General features: G+C 33.4%; 1 non-coding gene and 1 pseudogene across 1 annotated transcript; one reads left to right on the forward strand and one right to left on the reverse strand.

The window, feature by feature from the left end:
* Positions 1 to 21,214, forward strand: part of LOC101090688 — an 84,356-nt pseudogene that overhangs the window by 32,488 nt on the left and 30,654 nt on the right.
* On the reverse strand, positions 2,469 to 2,608 carry LOC111560242. The gene has a single exon (XR_002742004.1). It is a non-coding gene; the product is annotated as a U4 spliceosomal RNA (small nuclear RNA).

Consider the following 21,214-nt stretch of genomic DNA (forward strand, 5'->3'; position numbering starts at 1 on the left):
TCTTATTTTCTGGAGTTTGAATCAGCTGTGGGGGAATACATGCTATCAGGATCTCATCTTTTTGGAAGACTGAAAAGCAGGTGATTCCTGTTAGATATTGAAACTTGGGTATGGCAGAGACATTTATTTTGTGATCCTTATAAGCAGAACTGTCTAGGAACTGATAGCCCAGAGCCAAGCTTCAGTCTTTGAAAAGTAAACAATGAATCTTTTTGAAGCATTTTGACAGGAAAACAATTGGTTCCAGCTGAAAGGACATAAGTATAAGATGTGTACATTATAGTGTACATGTCAAAATTCAGAAACTATAGAGGCTTTCTCTCTAACCTAGGTGGTCCTGCACTGATAGTCGAGGGCATTTTAACTGACATTGACATCAGAGTGCACTGTCTCCTTTACTTTTAAGGGAAGACTTGTTGCCATTACAAGTCTTTTGGCTCAGCCTCTTCTGAAGGAAGAAGCACTCTGAAAGATTTATTGAGGTACAACTCATTATGTAATATTTAGACTTTCAACTTCACATTTCCCACTAAATGTGAATTATTTTTCCAATAAGCAGTTGACTTTCAAAAACATCATAGAATGTTTGTATAATCAGAACCTGATGTAGTGCTTTACCCACAGTAGGTCCTTTATAAATGCTCACTGAACTGAACTGATTTACCTGTTTTATTAACAGTAAATTAGATTATCCTGTTTATAAATTTCAAAAGGGATATTAAATTTATGTGATCAAATATAAGCTAGGAGATTAGAGATGTGATATTTTGCATGGTCTTTATTCATGCTAGTATGTAAAGCTGGGAAAGGAAATGTAAAGAGGTTCTAAATGTTTTTCCTAGGACAGGAATAAATCACAAAGTAAAGGGAAGCACTACTGTATAGATTTGGGGAAGTAATTACCAATTAAGGGTCATCACCATCTACATAAATAAAAACAAATAGTAAACAACAAAAAAACCTGGGTCACAAAATTTTCTTGGCCCAACTATGTCTCATTTGTTTTTTATTTTTTAGCATTGAAGATGTCCTTTCCATTAATAGTACCTTAAATCTTTTGGCTTAGTGCATATAAACTGAGTAATTCTATAGACAGCCATTGACCATTTTTTTTCATTAAATTGCATATTACTTGGCACAAAAGCGTCATCCAAATTATTCACAAGGATTCAGGAACATAGCATAGCAAGAATGTGTTTATTTTGGATGGCTAAGGCATTAATTTTCATAAAAAATAACTTACCAATAAGGTACATGAACTCACGTGTACCTGAAATGTGGCCTTATATGTTTTCAGATTTGATAGCTTGTCCATAAGCACACATCTGTGAATTTTAATTAATGTTTATAAACTCAGGTCAATGACTATTTCATGAAAATTCACTAATGATTTATGAGAATTTCACTTGGGTTAGTATCAACTTTTGAGAACTTTATGTTGGAAATATTTTAGAATCAATGTAGTGATATTACAGTTATTTAGATGAAGTCTCCATTCTAATTGCATTTTATTAGCCTGTCTAAAATATTATTTTCTTTCATCAACTGTTTTTATAATTTTAGTTAACAGAGTCAAACACTATGAAAGCCTGCTTATCTTACTGTATGGACGATGCAGTTGATAGATTCATAAAATCCAAAACTTTAGATTTTCTCCCCCTACATATTATACGGTGATATCCTGGTGCTATTACATAATTCTGTCTTTGGATTGTCTTTCTATTTCTTTTATTGTCATCTACTTCTTTGTTTTTTAATCTCTTTCTGGTCTTTCTTATTAGATTCCTACCTTCCTCCTTAAACAGAGTAGTTTAAATGGAGACTCTCAGATAGAGATGGGAAATGTGTTATGGAATTAAGATGGAAATATAGTGGAATATTTCTTTAAAAAATGTGAACGTTGACAAGGGGATGTTAGTTCACTGAGCAGTCATTTTTAAAGCATCAACTGATTATGAGTTCCTGGGCCAGATACTAGGGATAAGAAGATAAACCAGAAACAAGTATGATCTTCAAAAGGTCACAGTCAGAGAAAAGGTAAATATTAAATTATTGCATTATTATGCCAAAGTATATAATAGATATAATTACCAGACACTGTGAGAGTTTAAAAGGAGGAATTAATCACAAGAAATTTTAAGACAAGTAATTGAATATTGGATTACATGGATTATGACATTTCTAAATATTAATTTTCCATACACATTATATACTTTGCTCATATATATTTGTATCTGTACCATCAGTGACAAACTTAAATGTTAGATCTATTTCATTTCTTATCTCAACACTTTTGTAAACGATACGCATTTCTGACTTTAAGTGAAATATCCTAACAATTTAAAACTAGTCTTAAGTTTATTATAAATTATTGGATGATTGATTATTACATGAATTTGTTGGAAAATATTTGCCTTCCAAAGGCTCACATAATTGTTTTGTAGGCATATATACATGATATAAAAAGACTTGGTTTCTAAATTCATTATTTTTCCCCTAGAACCACTTTCCAAGTCGTCACAGTGGGGTAATTGGGAAAATTTTCAATTAGCAAAAATCACGCTTCAGATAAACCTCATTGTCTATGATACTGCCATTGCATAAAGCTAGAGCCACTTTCAGACCATATAGAGTGATTGTGTTAAGAACAGAATCTCGGGGTGCCTGGGTGGCTCAGTCAGTTAAGCACCCAACTTTGGCTCAGGTCCTGATCTCATGGATGGTGGGTTTGAGTCCGGCATTGGGCTCTGTGCTGACAATGCGGAGCCTGGAGCCTGCTTTGGATTCTGTGTCTCCCCCTCTCTCTCTGCCCCTACCCTACTCACACTCTGTCTCTCTCTCTCTCTCAAAAATGAATAAACTTAAAAATTTTTTTAAAAAGAACATAATCTCAAAAATATATGAAGGAAGAGTTGGGAAAATGTGCACGTTTGTCTATAGAGTTTTTTCTTTAAAAAAAAAATAAACAGCTTTGTTGAGATACACTTGATTCACAAAAACTGCACATATTTAATGTACACATTTTGATGAGTTTGGACTTATATAAATAGGATTTCTCCTTGAAATCCTCCTGATTTAAATTATTTTGGACATTTATCCAGAGGTGGTATTCATTTGTGGGTCATATGGCAGCTGTATTTTTAATTTTTTGAGAAACCTCCATGTTGTTTTCCATAGTGGCTGTACCATTTTACCTTCCCACCAGCAGTATAGACATGCTCCAATTTCTCCATATCCTTGGCAACACTTTTTTCTTTTCTTTTCTTTTCTTTTCTTTTCTTTTCTTTTCTTTTCTTTTCTTTTCTTTTTTGTATCAAACTGTAGGATTTTCTTATATATTTTGGATATTAACCCCTTATCAAATATATAATTTGCAAATACTTTCATTCTGAGAGTTATCTTTTTAAAATATATGGAAAGTGGAGAAAAATGGAGATGGCAATTTGATGGTGGTCAAAATACACTGATTATAGTTTCAACTTTAATATAATTCACAGATTAAAATTGTTTTAGCCAAGCCAGTTTATCACTTTTTTTTGGTCTTCTGGCATAAGTTCCTATGTTTATTGCCTACTTGGCTACAAAGTGAACAAGTTGAAGTTTACATGAACACATCATAATAATTATATAAAAAACTTTACCCTTGTGAGGTCTTACAACGAGGGCTTAATAACTTTATGTGTATATTTGATACATGTTCTTAGGATGTATGCTTGGCCAAAAAGCCTATTTACATTACAACTTTCATCCCTTCCAGTAGCGTATTTGACTTATTAAATCTTCCAATAGACTTTTTATTTTTTAAATTCGGGAAATTTCCTATTAATATATAATAACATTGTTTGTGTTTACCAGTAGTGTTTTATATTTATAAACTATCTTATATCATGACATAATACCTATACTTGTCATAAAATATCATTGAAATCTACAAATGTTCAGTAAAATCTTCAAATGTAATTATGTACTCATCATTAAGTATAGCTTGGTCTTTTTCTTGCTATTAGAAAATAAACTGATAAATTTATCACAAAAAGTAAATAAAACTATAAAGCAAATTCCAACCAATACACCACATGGAACTTTTCCGGTGAATATCTTTCCACTCTCCCCTCAGACCCAGGGAAATTTGTAATGGAAAACTGTAATGGAAAATTTACTAATAGCTACCTATGATCCACCTAATAAAGGAAAATATGCTGTTTCTTTTTTTACCTAATGTAACTTTTAGTAGCATTGTATATTAAATGAAATGGTCAGATGTAGAAGTGGAAGAAAGATTTTAAATCGCTGAAAAATTTCAGCAAAACTAAAAATTACTTAATATCTAAAGAAATACAAAAATGCATCTAAACAAACACATATGATGTGAATATAAGCATCATTAGTGTATTGCAAGTATTTAATGATACTGGCCATTGATATCCATTAAAAGCAAGATTTCAGAATGATCTCCTGGCTACCATAATTCTGAGCAAAAGACTCTACATAAAGTTCCAATGTATTTCCTTGTAAAAAGAAAAAAAAAGCCTGGATGTCACTATTTAAAACATTTTTTAATGAATATTTGCTTTGGGACTTTGGAAACAGGCCCAATGAGTGAAACTTTTTCATGACTGACCATACAAACTATATTGTAACAATTAACTTTAGCTGCGAAATCAATCACTCCAAAATCTAGTTTCTTAAACAACCATCATTTTATTATTTCCTATGAATCTCTGTGTTGATTGGACAGGCTTCTGCTTCAACATTCATGTCAGCTGGCAGATCATCTAGAACTGGTTGATCTAGGATAGCCTCAAACTTATCCATTAGCCAAAGTAATTTGCATGGCAATGCTCAGAATCATTATGAGAGGCAACTATCTGAGGGCAGAGATATTGGGATACCTGAATAAATGTAACAATCTATGAGAAATTTTACACCTTTCAGTAGTTTTGATTTTTCCCACAAAGATACATTACGTGAAAGTTTATTTTGCCAAAGACTGGGCTGGTATGGAAAGGGAGTCCTTATGAGGATTTGGCTTCAACAACGGAGAGAGTGAAACTAATAATAAAAAATGAAGCCAGCATTACTGGGTATTGTCCATGGCTGGTATACAAACTGATGTTTTCCTTCAAAAATTGTTTGCTTCTCTATTTTGGTCCCAGTATAAACATTTATAAGCTATTAAGTGCCTGAGTGGTTTGAAATATAAACTGATCCAAATGATCAGTGCCAACAGGCTAGAAAATAATAGCCAGCTGACCAAATAGGGTATGCAGATAGAAATAAATTATGATTTCTGAAACTCCTGAAAACTTTCTGGAAATTAATTTCAGAATGAAATGCATCTGTCCAGATGGCATTTAGACAATTAATAATGTCATAAATCATTACTTTTTTTGTGTGTGTGAGGAAAGTTTTACTCTACTCTACCATCATTACCCAGGAAACAGTGAAACTTTAGAAGGGTAAACCATCCACCACACACTACAGTCATTCATTTTTGTTTTATTATTCATACTTTTTTCCATTTATTTATATGATTTAATTTACATGATTCAATGCATCATTTGCATAATGGAAATATTAATGCTGACTTAATGGGATAATTGCAGGAACTACTTAATGAATAATTTTGACATTTTAAAACTGAAAAACGCTATATACCTTCTGTTCCATTGCAATCAGGTGCATTCTTAAGAAACCATCCGTTATCAAATCAATATTACAACATAAATTGTTTTAGTAGAAAAAAGGTATTTAAGCATTATAGAATTTTTAACCCATTCCTTTGTTAAAGAATATGGCAAGCCACTCCAACTTAGTATGTTTATGTTTATGTGCACAGCGTTTTCTCCAAAACAGAGCAGGATATCCAAAAGATTCTAGCCTCAAATTGAATAACAACAGTGGTGTTTAGTATAATCAAGTCATATCCCATAATTAATTGATCACTTTATGGTTAAATTTGCATTATAAAAACTATATATTCAAATATACAAAATAATAAGCAACCACTTGAAAAAAAATTTTTTTTTAATTTTTTTTTTCAACGTTTATTTATTTTTGGGACAGAGAGAGACAGAGCATGAACGGGGGAGGGGCAGAGAGAGAGGGAGACACAGAATCGGAAACAGGCTCCAGGCTCTGAGCCATCAGCCCAGAGCCCGACGCGGGGCTCGAACTCACGGACCGCGAGATCGTGACCTGGCTGAAGTCGGACGCTTAACCGACTGCGCCACCCAGGTGCCCCGAAAAATTTTTTTAATGACATGCCACTAAGTAAAATTTCTGAAATACTACTTTAGAGAATATACTGTTTCTGTACATATAGCAGAGAACATTATGAGAGTATCATCACCTTGTACTTTCAGCCAAGAATAGATATTGATAAAGTTTTGTGGGTTAACCTCAAATGTCATTTGAGAGAATCACTTTTTGAATATAATCAGTTTAAATAAACTAGTGTCTTCTGGAAAACGTGTGTGTCTGTGTAAATTGTACTTCTTCAGATCTGTAACAAAATCTTAGTGTTTAATGTGTATTGGACAGTCTTTCAAGAGCACAGTAAATGTTAATATAGCCTCACAATACACTTAAAAGGTAGTACAGTAAAACCTAGGTTTGTGAACATAATTTGTTCCGGAAACATGCTTGTAATCCAAAGCACTTGTATGTCAAAGCGAATTTCCCGGTAAGAAATAATGGAAGCTCAGATGATTTGCTCCACAACCCAAAAATATTCATATAAAAATGATTACAATACTGTAATATAATACAAAATAATCAAACAATATTATATATATATATATATATATATATATATATATATATATAAAATATAAAGAAAAAAAAATTAACCTGCACTTACCTTTGAAAACCTTTGTGGCTGGTGTGAGGGAGATAAGAGAGAGGAGGGTTATTGTGTAGAGTGCCTTTTACTATGACTAATGAAATCACTGCTATCTATTGGCTCAATGGAATTTTTTTTCTGCTTGGGGGCCACTGTATATTCTCACATAGATGCTGACTACAGTATAGTATTAATAAACTCTTTGTCATATACTGTATTTAATGTAACTGGCAATAAGGCAGCAGAGGAAAGGGTCTATATCTGCAGGTAGCCTGACCTAGAAGGAATCAAAGCATGCCTAAGCTTACTCTTTTATGGAAAAGCAAAGGTGTTCATAGGTGCTTTGAAGTGACAAAATATACACTAGTGCCAGTTTAGGAACCTTTCAATGTTCTGAAAAATTACTGACTGCTGCCAAACACCACGGTCTGAGACCGAGCATCTGCACGTGGGAGAAAATCACCCACAATCCCACAGTGAGAGAGAAGAACCATTGGCTCAGTTGCGATCATGTGGTGTTCTGGGTCATGTACTACTCATATTGCAAGACACTGCTTGCTTATCAAATTAAAATTTATTAGAAATGTGGAACACTTCCAGAACAAAGTTACTTGCAATCCAAGGTTTTACTGTATTACAACTATTTTAAAGTGAGGAAAATGTGACAGGTTAAGTAGCTTGCCCAAATTCACACAAAATTATTACACATTGAAATACAAAATCTCATCTTTGATCTCTTGATAATAAGCAGTATTTATCTAGAAATTGAATAGCTTTTTTGTGGGATTATATCCCCACCTTTGGTCCATTTTTTCCTTTCTCAAATGCTTCTATTGTAAAATTACTCAGAATGTTGGGCTTATCTCATTTTTCATTTCTCTCTAGATCTGGTCTTAAAGTTGTTGATATTTTGCTAGTTTTCTGATTTCTTCAAATATTTTTTCTTTAAATTTTGCCTAATTTTTCTAGATGTTCCCTGTACTTGGGTTAGCCTGCAAAATGTTTCTTTACCATTCCTAGAAGCAGAAATCCTTATCAAGAACTCTAATTACATAACAAGAAAAGTATTGAATATTTCAGCCAGACAATTTCTCAATTACCACAGGTCCTACCAATGTTAGCTTATATCTACTATCCATGAAGATTTAGCCATTGTATCATCTGAGGTTCTCCATGTAGCAGACATCAGCACAGGATTGCATTTGCAAAGGAATTACTTGGGGCAGTTCCTGTGTAGGATGGAGTGGAGGAAGAGCAGGGAGTAGGGAGTGGGCAGGAAGAGCCTGAAGACTACAATGCAAGTTTGACAGCTGTTAAAGAAGAAAATAAAGGAGCATTGAGTGGAAAGAGCCTCAGACAGCGGTGCAGTTCTGAGAAAGTCTCAGCCAGGCCAACAAGGAGTCCCAGGACAAAGATTACCTTGAGAATAGTCCCATATTGGGTAGGGATGGCTTAGCTCTAGGAATCCTACTGCGCTCCATCACTGGCTGGGAACATTCAGAGAGAGAATGGCTTTGGCCTAGCCAAGAAGATAGAGTGAATCCAGGAGGTAGAGCAGGTGGAGGCTATGAGCTCACTTACGCTTCTTGCAGGAGGTCTCTCCTGAAATGAGATCTGAGCAGTGCATTTTTGTGGCTGCCATGATTGAAATGTTACCAGTGTTCTTCTGTTTTACTTTGCCTTTCTATTATGTCAGTTTTCTTCTCTAAATAATGAGATAACTTAAGTCCAGATTTTTAAGGTTAATGAAAATATCAAGTGAGAAAATATAAATGTAACTGTTCTGAAACAGAGGTGCTAAACAAATTTTAATTATTATGTCACTCTTCAGAGATAGTTCCTTACAACAAATATTTCTTTCATAAGCTTAACAAACTTTAAAAAAGTAGATAATAAATATGAGTTTTAGAAATTTACTAATCATCTTGATGCATTAGTGACATATACTTTAAGACATTTCTAATACGAAAAGAAAAAGATATTTCTAACAGAAGTAGGCTACTAAAAGGCATATTGTACCTGAGTCTATGTTTAGAATTTAGCATGGATTTCTGTATGATTGGTTCTTTTTTTTAATTATTTTTATTATTTAAAAACAATTTATTTTTATTTTATTTTTTAATGTTTATTTATTTTTGAGACAAAGAGAGACAGAGCATGAACGGGGGAGGGTCAGAGAGAGGGAGACACAGAATCTGAAGCAGGCTCCAGGCTCTGAGCTGTCAGCACAGAGCCCGACGCGGGGCTCAAACTCACGGACCGTGAGATCATGACCTGAGCCCAAGTCAGACGCTTAACCGACTGAGCCACCCAGGCGCCCCAAAAAATGTTTATTTTTGAGAGAGAGAGAGATAGCATGAGCAGGGGAGAAGGGGGAGACACAGAATCTGAAGAAGGCTCCAGGCTCTGAGATGTCAGCACAGAGCCTGACATGGGGCTCGAACTCACCAATGGTGAGATTATGACCTGAAATGAAATCGGAGGCTCAACCTAATGAGCCACCCAGGCACCCCACATATGTGATTGGTTCTAAATAACATGTGATTTTTGATGTCCTGCACTTAATATAGCAACTTTAAAGGATTTTAAAATGGTAATTAGCTTTGGATTTCCAAGAGGAAATTCAAATAAATTCAACATAAATTCAAATTCATATAAAAAGCATATAAAAGGTTACTAATACCAATAATATTTCCTGTGAAAGTAAACATGATCATCAACAGAATGTGTAAAATACCAAATTTCATGAGATACATTATTTACAATAAAAACAGACAAAATATGTTGGCAAAAGCTCTTCTTTTCAAAGTCATATGTAATTTTTGTGGCTGGCTAAAAGTGTTTAATTTTGAAGTCATTTAGGTTTTAAGAAACCTAAGAAATGATCTATACTATTTATATATGATAGAAATAATCTGCAGTTTTTCCATTATTATAAATGTATAATCCAGTAAAAAACTAATATCACAATTAATTTCTCCCTGCCTCAGTGGTTCGTGTCACCATATTCTTTATTAATACATGTGTATAAGTATCTGAAATGTTAAGATAGACTTACATGCAGTTGGACAAAAATTACTTCTTTATTAAAATAATTTTAAAGTTTATTTGTTGAGAAATAGAGAAAGAGTGAGAGAGAGAGAAAGAGAGAGAGAGAGAGAGAGAGAGAATGAGTGGGAAGGGGCAGAGAGAAAGGGGGACAGACGATCCCAAATGGGCTCTGTGCTGACATCAGAGAGCCCGTTGTGGGGCTTGAACTCACAAATCATGAGATAATGACCTGAGCTGAAGTTGCACACTTAACCAACTGAGCCACCCAAGCACCCTTTATTAAAATCACCTTAATTGTAACTGCCAGGGGGTGAATTTGGAGAATAGGTTAGAAGAGTGAAAATTACAAAAGTATGACTAATCTGTAAAATAATGTAAAGGTACATTGTTTCAAAGTATTGATTGCTTTTCTTAATTTTTAAAAAGTATATTGTGAGGGAGAAAGAGAAAGAGAGAGGGATAGGAGTAGAGAGAGAAGACAGAGTGAATCCCAAGCAGGCTCCACACTGTCATTGTGGAGCATGATGTGGGGCTTGACCCCATGAACCACAAGATCGTAACCTGAGCTGAAATAAAGAGCCGGACACTTAACCGACTGAGCCATCCCAGTGCCCCAAAGTACTGATTTTTATTAAGAATTCAAATAACAAGAGCAAACCTGGTACATGTATTTGAAATATTTTTTTCTGATTTTATAGCATAGGAATAAGCAAGTAAAATTAACAACTCCAAAACTGCTTTTTTTTTTTTTTAGTTTTTTTTTTTAAATTAATTTTGAGAGAGATAGAGACAGTGTGAGCAGGGGATGGGAAAAGAGAGAAGGAGAGAGAATCCCAAGCAGGCTCTGTGCTGTCAGCAAAGAGCCCGATGCAGGGCTAGAACTATGAGATCATGACCTGAGCCGAAACAAAGAGTTGGAAGCTGAACCGATCGAGCCACCCCGGTGCCCTTCCAATCCCACTTTTTAGTGTTCTTACACTAAATTATTACTATCACACAACCTTCAAATTACACTTAGGGATATACATTTATTATTATTTCTAAAGCTTTATAGAAGTCAATAAATACATGTGAAATATCCTCACTTGTAGCTTTAGGATAACAGTTTTCAACCTTTTGTATGTTTCTGCTACACTCCTGATTACCAGAATTTTGATAATATACTTGACAAATATTTTAAACCCACTAAATGAAAGAAGAATAATGAAAATCTAACAATAATACGATGATCTAATGTTGTGCATTACTTATAAAAGCCATTGTATTAATTGCCTTCTTCTTTTTGTCTACCTAAGCATTCCCTTACCATTTGAATAGAACTCTTGCCCTGGATGCTTATGTGTGCCGGCAATCACAAGATCATTTTTTGAGTGCCAACTTGATACTGAACCAATTTTCTCACTGTGAGCCACAAGTAGTATACTACCTACCTTATGTTCTAGTGGATAGATATCATTATAACTATGCATATTCACTGTAGAAAAAAATTTGTTTTTAATTTAACTAGATGTCATACTGATTGAGAACTAATGTCTAGATATGGACTCTCAGCTGTGCTTTTCTCATTTTCAATATTGTATCTGGCATCGTGGAGTCTTTATAGAAAGAGTTGAGTAAAATGCCCAAAATTATACAATAAAAGAGTCTCCATTTATTCATTATCCTTCCTTTAAGGGGTGGTCCTATGGGTTCATTTACAAATAGATGAAAGCTTTCAAGAAATGAAGAATAAATTTAGAATTTTAGAGCTATTGTACTCTTGATAGATTATTTTCAGAAAATTGGCCAACCACAAAACCCCAGGTAGCCTTATTAGCAAATTGATTAGCAAGAAAAGTGTACTTCTTTTGAAGGTTTTCTACAGGATGAAATATTTTGTAAGTAAGCTAGAATACAGATATTCTGTTTCTACAACTTAGTGATATGTGGGGAAGTATAAAATTTATGTTAAATGAATAACCTGTTAGTAATTTATGAACTAAGTTATCAATCTACATTAATGAAATAAATGTAAATCTTTTAAGTATATATGTATAAAAATGATGTGCCTTTTTTTTTTTTCCATTTTGCAAGAGCTGTTACTAACAGTGATGAAAAAGAAATGATGCAGACTACATAACATGGAGACATGCCAACGAAGGAATGGGCATGTCCAGTGTTAAGAAACAGAGGCTTTTGCATAACAATGACATCAGAACAAGAGTAGATTAAAAGTACTAGAGAGGACGAAATTGAATTTGCCGTATGTTACCTGGTAACTGTCTTTAGAATTTGTAACATAAAATCTATTTAAAACTCTCAAATACTTGCTTATAATGAGCTACAAACCTGTAAAATGGTTTCTCCTACTGGTAAAATAACCTAGCGAGGCTCCTAGTCTCTGCAGTGAGTTTAACAGTAGGAAAGAAGTCTTCCAAGTTTTCAGCACTTTGAATAGCAGATGCTGTGTGTGTAACCATGTGACCCCAGACAATGTTGAAGTTGGTGTTAGAACTGGGAACATACAGGGTTCCTGTTCAAGACCATGAGCTAACCTCCTTCTATAGACATAAAAAATCGAAAGCTGTATGTAGGACAATTTCCTCTGACAAAATGTGGAAATTGGTGAACGAACCGTTTCATATCCTACAAATGAGAGGGAAACGGTCTGAAAGTGGGTAGGAAAGGCTAAGACACAGTCCTGTCATAAATCCTACCCCCAGCACAGGAACCCACATTCTGAAGGGAGCTCAAAACCTGGAGCTTCTGTCTGAGGAGTAAAAGGTCCATAACTTACATTAGGCACCCAACTTTTTTTTTTAACGTTCATTTATTTTTTCAGACAGAGAGAGACAGAGCATGAACAGGGGAGGGTCAGAGAGAGAGGGAGACACAGAATCCAAACAGGCCCCAGGCTCTGAGCTGTCAGCACAGAGCCTGACGCAGGGCTTGAACCCAGGAACCGCAAGATCATGACCTGAGCCGAAGTCGGACACTAAACTGACTGAGCCACCCAGGCGCCCCTAGGCACCTGACTTTTAAGACTGGCACTTGAGAGAACTAGGAACAAATATAATACCAAACTAGTCAAAATAAAATAATAAAAAAAAGAAATCCTACCATTAGTTCCAAGAAAATGTGTTAAAATTTCATAGCAGTGAAGTATAGTCAGTCTGAATTGCTTTATTCCCAAATATAATTTGTCTAAAGCTTTATGGTCTTGTTTGATCTAAGCAAAATAATTTTATAACCTACTATTGATAGTGCTTTCCTTTATCTAGATTTTATAAAGCCGAAGCTATAAATGTTCTTAAGAGTTTGAGTAGGTTAAACCAAAAAAAAATTGACATTGAACTACATATTTTTTTTTGGTGTACAACTCAGTTTATTCACAGTTAAAAATATAAGTGATGACAATAGCCTTTCAGAGTAATAGGAATTAAGCTTTTATCACCATAGCTTTTAGTACTTGACCCAGAACCTTGAAGAGAGTGTTACAACTGACATAGAAAAGTGTTATTTAGGTGCTTACACCAAAGATATATATTGCTGAGGAACAATTTTTGAGTGAGAAGTTTATATAGTATCCCTTTATAACCCATACTAAAATTCATGATTGTGGCTGTCATACTTCTGGGGAGCTAAAATATTGTGGCCTAGAATCTAATCAATAGTATACTTCAGGTAGAATAAAGTGTGGTATATCAATATTTTCGCAACCATTATTTCCTCAGAACACATTACCTAGTATGTGTGGTAGTCATAGAAGAAAAATATAACAATATAGAGATTGCAAAATGGTATATAAATGTCTATAAAATGTAATATAATGATGCTAAGGTTTTTCAAATCAAGTTTTTGCTCTTCTCTAGATTTTGTTCTTATGATATTAACCACAAAATTACAAACTAGAAGTAAAGCACACAACATAAATAATCCAAGTTATCTCTCATTTTCTTCAGATACCTTCTTTCAATCTGATTTCCACTAGCCTAAAGTGAAAATAAAGAGAGCAATTATAGGGGGGCCTGCCTGGGTGGCTCAGTCAGTTAAGCATCTGAAATTTAGGCTCAAGTCATGATCTCACAGCTGGTGAGCTCGCTCTCTCTCTCTCTCTCTCTCTCTCTCTCTCTCTCTCTCTTTCTTCCCCTCCCCTGCTTGCATTCACACTGTCTCTCAAAATAAATAAATAAACTTTAAAAAAGTGCAATTATAAGGATTGGGAGATTCACTTAGAATTACTTTTAATGTGTAAACATCTAGGGGGTTTTTATTTACTATGAGGATCCCTTACTAGCAGGGGCAAAAGTACAAATTTCAGAAAGGACTTGTCCCCTTTGTGTTAGTTATAAGTAGTTTCTGTTAGAAGGAGTTTCTTTTTGTGGATTACTGCTGAATAGGAGAAACACTTTGTAACTTTGTCATGTAACTCATGTAACTTTTCTTAGAAAGTTACTGGGAAAGATCAGGTTAGCTCACAAGGGATTAGTCAAAAGTCAAAGATCTAAGTATATGATTTCTGCATTATAAAAAGACTAACATGAATAACGATGATGAGGTTGAAAATAACATTTTACATTAGATGTTACATATATCTATATATAACTCATATATGATGTATTATAAGCATATTATATAATTAACATGGTTTAATGCATCCGATGTGGCAGGATCTATACTAATAATTAATAAGCATTTTCATTTACAATCTCAAAAACTCTTTATGAGTTTTTTTTATTGATACCTCAATTTTAAAATAGAGATGATAAAACTTAGAAGCATTAAATAATGTAGCCAAAGTTACATAAAATGGCAGAATCAAGATTTCTTCTATATAATCAAATTTAGAAGCAGCTGTATATCTATGTAGCTACACCATCAAAAAAATATGTTCTTTTGGGAAGGAAAATGTGAGGTGTTAAAAGTGCTATAATAATGAATGATATCATAAAGCCATTGTTAACAATGGACAGGAAATAGCAGCAGAAGCTACAGCAACAGTTACATTTTCAGGATAGCAGTCAACACTTGAACAAAATAATCACAACGAAAGTTTCCCTTAATAACCACAAAACAGGGATTTCCCCAAATGTGCTCCAGGACAAACTGATTTGGTGACTAAAGTTTTAGAGGAAGTACTTATTCTTTGCTATCACGTTGTAGTTTGTAGTCTTTCAAGTGGATTGAGAATGATTGAAAATACTGCTGCAAAGAATAATATAAATAATAAAACTATTGTGGTCCACTGCTTTTTTTCTCCTTTGCCACAATCTCAAAGTTTTTCTTTGGAATATAGTAGAAATGTATTCAGCTAAAAACAAGAAGAAACAAAGTGTCCAGGACATAAAGTAGTAGAGGTTTGAAATATGGAGATATATTACTTTCCATATTAATAAGATTATATATTTATGCATTTATGTGAAGTGTAGAAAGTAGTAGAGAAAATAACAAGGACTCCTACAAAGTCTCAAAACTGGAACAATTAACAAAAAACTCAATATACCTATTGGTGAAGTTAAAAGAGCTAAGTCTTTTGAAATTATAAACACCAAAAATCATTAGGGATTTTCTTTTTTAAGGCATATAATTGTACTCACCCATTAAATACAATGTAATGAACTTTAATTTCCTGTGTTTATATAAATTTCAGTATAAAATTAGCACATAAAATGTTAATTTAAGAGAGTTTTAAAATTTGTGGAAAAATATGTTCCAAGTCAAATTAAAATCACTAAAACGTCCCTTACATTTCAATTTTTCTTCAAGCTATTATTTTTTTTTCATTTTCAGAAATTACTTTCAGCTAATTCCTTAGTCCTTTTGGGTCTCAAAGATCCCACAAAGATTCAAAGATCACACAAGATTTTAAACACAATTAAGCACACATTAAATAAAATGATTTAATAACCATAATTCTCAACTATTATTACTGATATTGACCATTTCCTCAGGAAGTACCACTTTCCACAATAAGTGTTACATCTTTTATACTAGTTCAAATACTTTATTTGTAAAGCAGAAACTACAGTAGGATTAGAAACAATGGTCAAGATATAAAAAGTTAATGTAATGTTTGTAGAACAATCTCTTTGTGAATCCTGCATGTTCATACATAATATGTGGTGCTTAATACAAAAAGCAACAGCTGCTATTGAAGAATTTCTTTCTCAGAAGACATTGATTATGAAAAAAGGAAGCACCACCACAAAGTGCTCTTTTAGTTATTGGAAAATAATACAATTAGTTATATACAGTTAGTAAAACTTTCAATATGATACTGAATTAAAATATAATCTTACTAAAAAATTGAAATGACAGGAAACATTCTTTCTATATCTATCTATCTATCTATCTATCTATCTATCTATCTATCTATATTGTTCAGAAACTTTGAGGCTGGAGAAATCTTCCATAGACTTTTGTAGCCAATCAATGAAACACACCCCCCCACCCCCCCCACATTAGTGTGGGTTATGAATGCATAAGGATATAAATAGTGTTGAGATATATGAAATCATCTATAAATAAAACAATGTTAGATGTAAAGAATATAATATTAGAGATAAGAGGAGGAACAGAAACAATATTGAGACATACTTTGTTTCATATTTTCAGATAATCATTTTAGATTTATAATCCCAATCTTCATAACTAGTCATTGAGTTTGACACTAGATTATATTTTATAGAAAAGCAATGTGAGTATGATTTATAAGACGACAGATAAGTAACATTATTTGGTCCCACATTTCTCTGCCATCCCAACCAACATTTTTATTTTACAATGTTGTTTCTTTCCATGTTCCAGAAGAAAAAGCTAACAGCAGACACTTAGGAGATATTGTTTATATAGAAGATAATATATCTTAGTGTATATTATATATATATAATAGATTTATATATAAAAATATATAATATATATAAAATATAACATGTATATATATATAATAGATTTCAGACTATAATATCCCTATACCTATCCATAAGCATGTATAGGTATATGACACATTTACATGCATATAGGTTTCTATACTGGCAGTAAATATAAATTAACAAATATATATTGAACTTATGGAAAAGAGTAACACTAATAGAACTTTCAACAACTAACATTTATATATCAGGAAGTCATCTAATTGCTTTTATATTGGTCACTTAATCCTAAAGGGAACTTTATATTATCAGTATCCCTGTTATAAAGATAATAATATTAAGGTTAGACATGCATGACCACATAGCTAGAAAATAAAGAACTTAGTTGTAGAACAAATCATTCTTATTCTAGACCCTGGACTTAGTTATTCTCTTGTGTTGCCTGTTCCTTGCCTTCAGTTGCTGGTGTCAGAGTGGTCATTAACAGAGTCCATTCCTTTAGGGAACAAGGCTTTAGTCAAGCTCAGAACATCTTAAAATTATATTGATAGTTTCCTGTTAAAATTAGACACAAACCTTTGAGATAATATAAACATTCTAAACCTGTGTGGTGACTTAGTTGCTGAAGGGGTCATTGAGAAGACATGGCCTACAGCTGACCTGAAAGCTGGAGCCTGGCAATCAGAGACTCATCACCCCTATCTCTTCCTTGGAAGGCACTCTCCACCCAACTTTCCCATAGTGGGAACCATTTTGAAGATCACAAACTGGAGAAAGCAGTGTGTTGCTGAGACCATCTGGATGGTATACTGATACTGAATCCAGTTAAAGCCTCTGTATAAACTTTTAAGTTCTGTCAGGCAGGTGTGGAGATTTACTTGTCTTGTGCCTTCCCAAGACAAGCCTCATATGTAAGTTCCCTTGCTTGCTAAACCTGCCATCTGGAGTGTCTTGCCTCATTCTTCAGTCTCTCCTTGCCCTCCAAGTATGGGTGCCAGTTTTGGATTTCCCTGGGAATCTCCTGAGGTTTTGAATCAACATTGGTGCAGTGCAGGATTTCCAATTTCCTGTCTTTCTCCCCCAAATAGGAAATTTCAACCTCTCTGTCAAGAATTAACATGTAATTTATTCCTTCCACATCGTATTTGCTCCTCCCTTTTCAGAATAAGATACAGCAGTAGCACAGACATATGCATCTCTGTGACTGAGTGCACATGTTCAATACAGGCAGAAGTAGAAGAAAGTCCAAATTCTGTGTAAGTCCTAAGCTGTGTTTCAAATACTATTTTACCAATTGATCCTGGTGGTTAAGCATTTTGATTAAGTAAAATTCAATAACTAAAGTAAGCATTGTTATTTGTAATTATCGCATCATAGCATGAACCATTCAATTATTTCACTTTTAAAAAAAATTTCCTTTTTTTCCTACTTAATAGAATTATGCATGTATTGAATAATCAAGAAAGATTAAAAGGATAAACGTGCAGGATTTATTTTTTTAATTTTTTTTCAACGTTTATTTATTTTTGCGACAGAGAGAGACAGAGCATGAACGGGGGAGGGGCAGAGAGAGAGGGAGACACAGAATCGGAAACAGGCTCCAGGCTCCGAGCCATCAGCCCAGAGCCTGACCCAGGGCTCGAACTCGCGGACCACGAGATCGTGACCTGGCTGAAGTCGGACGCTTAACCGACTGCACCACCCAGGCGCCCCAAACGTGCAGGCTTTTAAGAATGATTTTAATGCACCTATACAAATATATAAATATAAATATATCATTGCACCTATACAAATATATAAAATATAATAATATAAATATAATTAATATATAATTATAATTAATATAATTAATATAAATATAATTAATATAAATATATCATTGCACCTATACAAATATATAAAACATTTTAATTTGAAGAACTGATCACATATAGATCAGTTGATGCTTAGAATGCAGCTATGGCAATCCTATCATCTATCTATCTATCTATCTATCTATCTATCTATCCATCCATCCATCCATTTATCATCTATCTATCTACCCCCAGAAAAGATAATACATTTATTTGACTCCAAGAAAAAGCTTTTTGGTAGCATTGGTATTTAGCTTAAGAAAAACATGCCAGCCCTGATAGAGGAATGAATTATTAGGTTAATACCTATAACCTTACTACAAATACTTTTTACTTAAATGATGAAATTAAAATATATTCCCATTTTATTCTTTTCCACTTACTATCCTTTCTCTATGTTCTAGTATAAATATATTACATACTATATAAATCTCTTTTAATGTTTGGGACAATTGAATAAATAGGACAATTAAGATAATTTGAAGAAATTATAAACCTCAGAAAGTCTGGACTGGGCAATTTATTGTGTTTTATTTTCTAACTTGGTATCGTTTAAACCTATATTTGCACAAGAAAACCAAATTCAGGCTTCATAGCTAAAAATTGGTTATCAGAGTGGGCTTTCTAAAAATCACTTTTTAAATATCTAATAATTATTAAGTATATTCAAAAACTCCAAAGTAAGTTTATAGTGATGAAATGAATGCTGGCAATGTAAACTCCCTGAACAAATATGTTTCCTTATCAAAGCTGTGTGAGACTTTCAAAGGAGTAAAACTACATAGATTTGTAATTCATTCATAATAATTTCACTTAGTTGTCTAATTATGGTCTAAATAACATTTAAAATTAGATAATATTAATAAGGGATTAGATTTTAGATTTCATGAAGCAATTTACTCATTTTTAGGCAAGCCATTTATTTTTAAGTGATATCTTTCTAAGGACAAGGTAGGGCTCATTTCTGTTCTTCATTTGATTGATGGGGAATGAAAGACAGAAATGTTGTGTGTCATACTCCTTATTTATTTCTGAAAGTAAGTTGACTGAAACTCAAATATTTATATAGTTCGAATGTTAGAATTGTATTGTTCCTAAATTTCAATAAAAAGAAATTTAAAAAGTGATCTTAGTTTTTTCTCTACTAAAGGAATTTGCATTATCACTGTATTCATTAAGCCAAAACCCAAATGTTCTAAAAATTGATTTTGTTTTACTTAACTATTTTGGGATTTGAACTCGCACTGGGGTGACTTGAACTCAGGTAATGGTAAAACCAAACCAAACAGGAGTAAATCCATTTATAGTTTTTATAGAGCTCAATAGTGTGGATGTGCTTTTATTTTGCTGGAGTATTTTGAATGTGTTTCACTAAGAGATACTGCTGAACTAAGCTGAAAGTGTTACTCCATACAAGATGTATATTTTTAAAAACCTGAAAACATTTGAAATTTAGAGTACATCTGCCCCCATGAGTTTCTGATAAGGGATAGTAGGTCTGTAATAGCGCCTCCCACTCCTAGCTTTTGAAGACGACACGGTGAAGACCGTAAGACAAATATTTCAGTCCTACTTAAAAAGTATGCCTTCCAAATTTGTGTGGTCTCTGTATTCATCTACATGCCCTCTACCTGGATTTCTTCTTTTCACTCTACTTTCTATTTTCATCACATTTTTTATTCCTGCCTCACTAACAACCTTTGGTAATGATGCAGCTCTCTCATAGTGCATATTATATTCCACCAGTTAATCTTCTTATTTCTCCCTAACTGAGCTTTCAGACTAGATTGTCTTCATGGCTTAGTCATACTTCTATAATCATCTGAAATCTTACTCCTATGTGACACTAAAAAATGCAGAAAGTTTGAGCTAATAAATCGAGTGTGCTGCGAGTTAAAGAGAGTAAAATTTCTATGGAAGTTGAAATAAAATAAGTTTAAAGAGAGAAAAATTCACAGTTCTTCTGTGGTATTAGACCACAGTTATTCTGTGATCTTCTAATTGACCAACACATGTCCTCCATTCTGTCTCCTTTTGGAAAACGGAACCCTGATATATTTTAACCCTTTTGCAAGAGTCCATGTACTTTTGTGCTAACTTCTGTAAAAGTCGAATAGGTCATAGTGACCACATTCCTTGTTATTATGTTTGTTTTATGGAAACTATAGGACACATGAGGAGAGATTTTCAGTGGACTTCTATAAAGGATTTACATACTATTAAAAAAGAGATGTTAGACAAGGCCCAGATGCCTTCTGAGGGGCCATTCTCCCAGGTCTATAATGTCAGATGTCTACAACATTACCTAAAGTATTCTGCAGTATAGAGAAAGGACAACTTCTAAATCATTTGTATGAAGTGAATATACCATTGTTCTACCTCTTCCCTTATCAAAAAGATAAGAATTCAAACAAATAAACCCTACACGCAGATAAACATTTTATTAATGTTAATGCAAAGATCTTAAATAAAAAAAGCTGGGAAATATTAGAATATTAAAAAATATACTATGTCCCCAACTTGGGTTAATTTCAGGAATGCAAAGATCATTCAGATTTAGAAGAGCTATTATGAAGTTTATCATATTGATAGTTTTAAGAAATAAAGGTTATGAT

This window comes from Felis catus, chromosome B1, assembly GCF_018350175.1.
Source record: "Felis catus isolate Fca126 chromosome B1, F.catus_Fca126_mat1.0, whole genome shotgun sequence".
NCBI lineage: Eukaryota > Metazoa > Chordata > Mammalia > Carnivora > Felidae > Felis > Felis catus.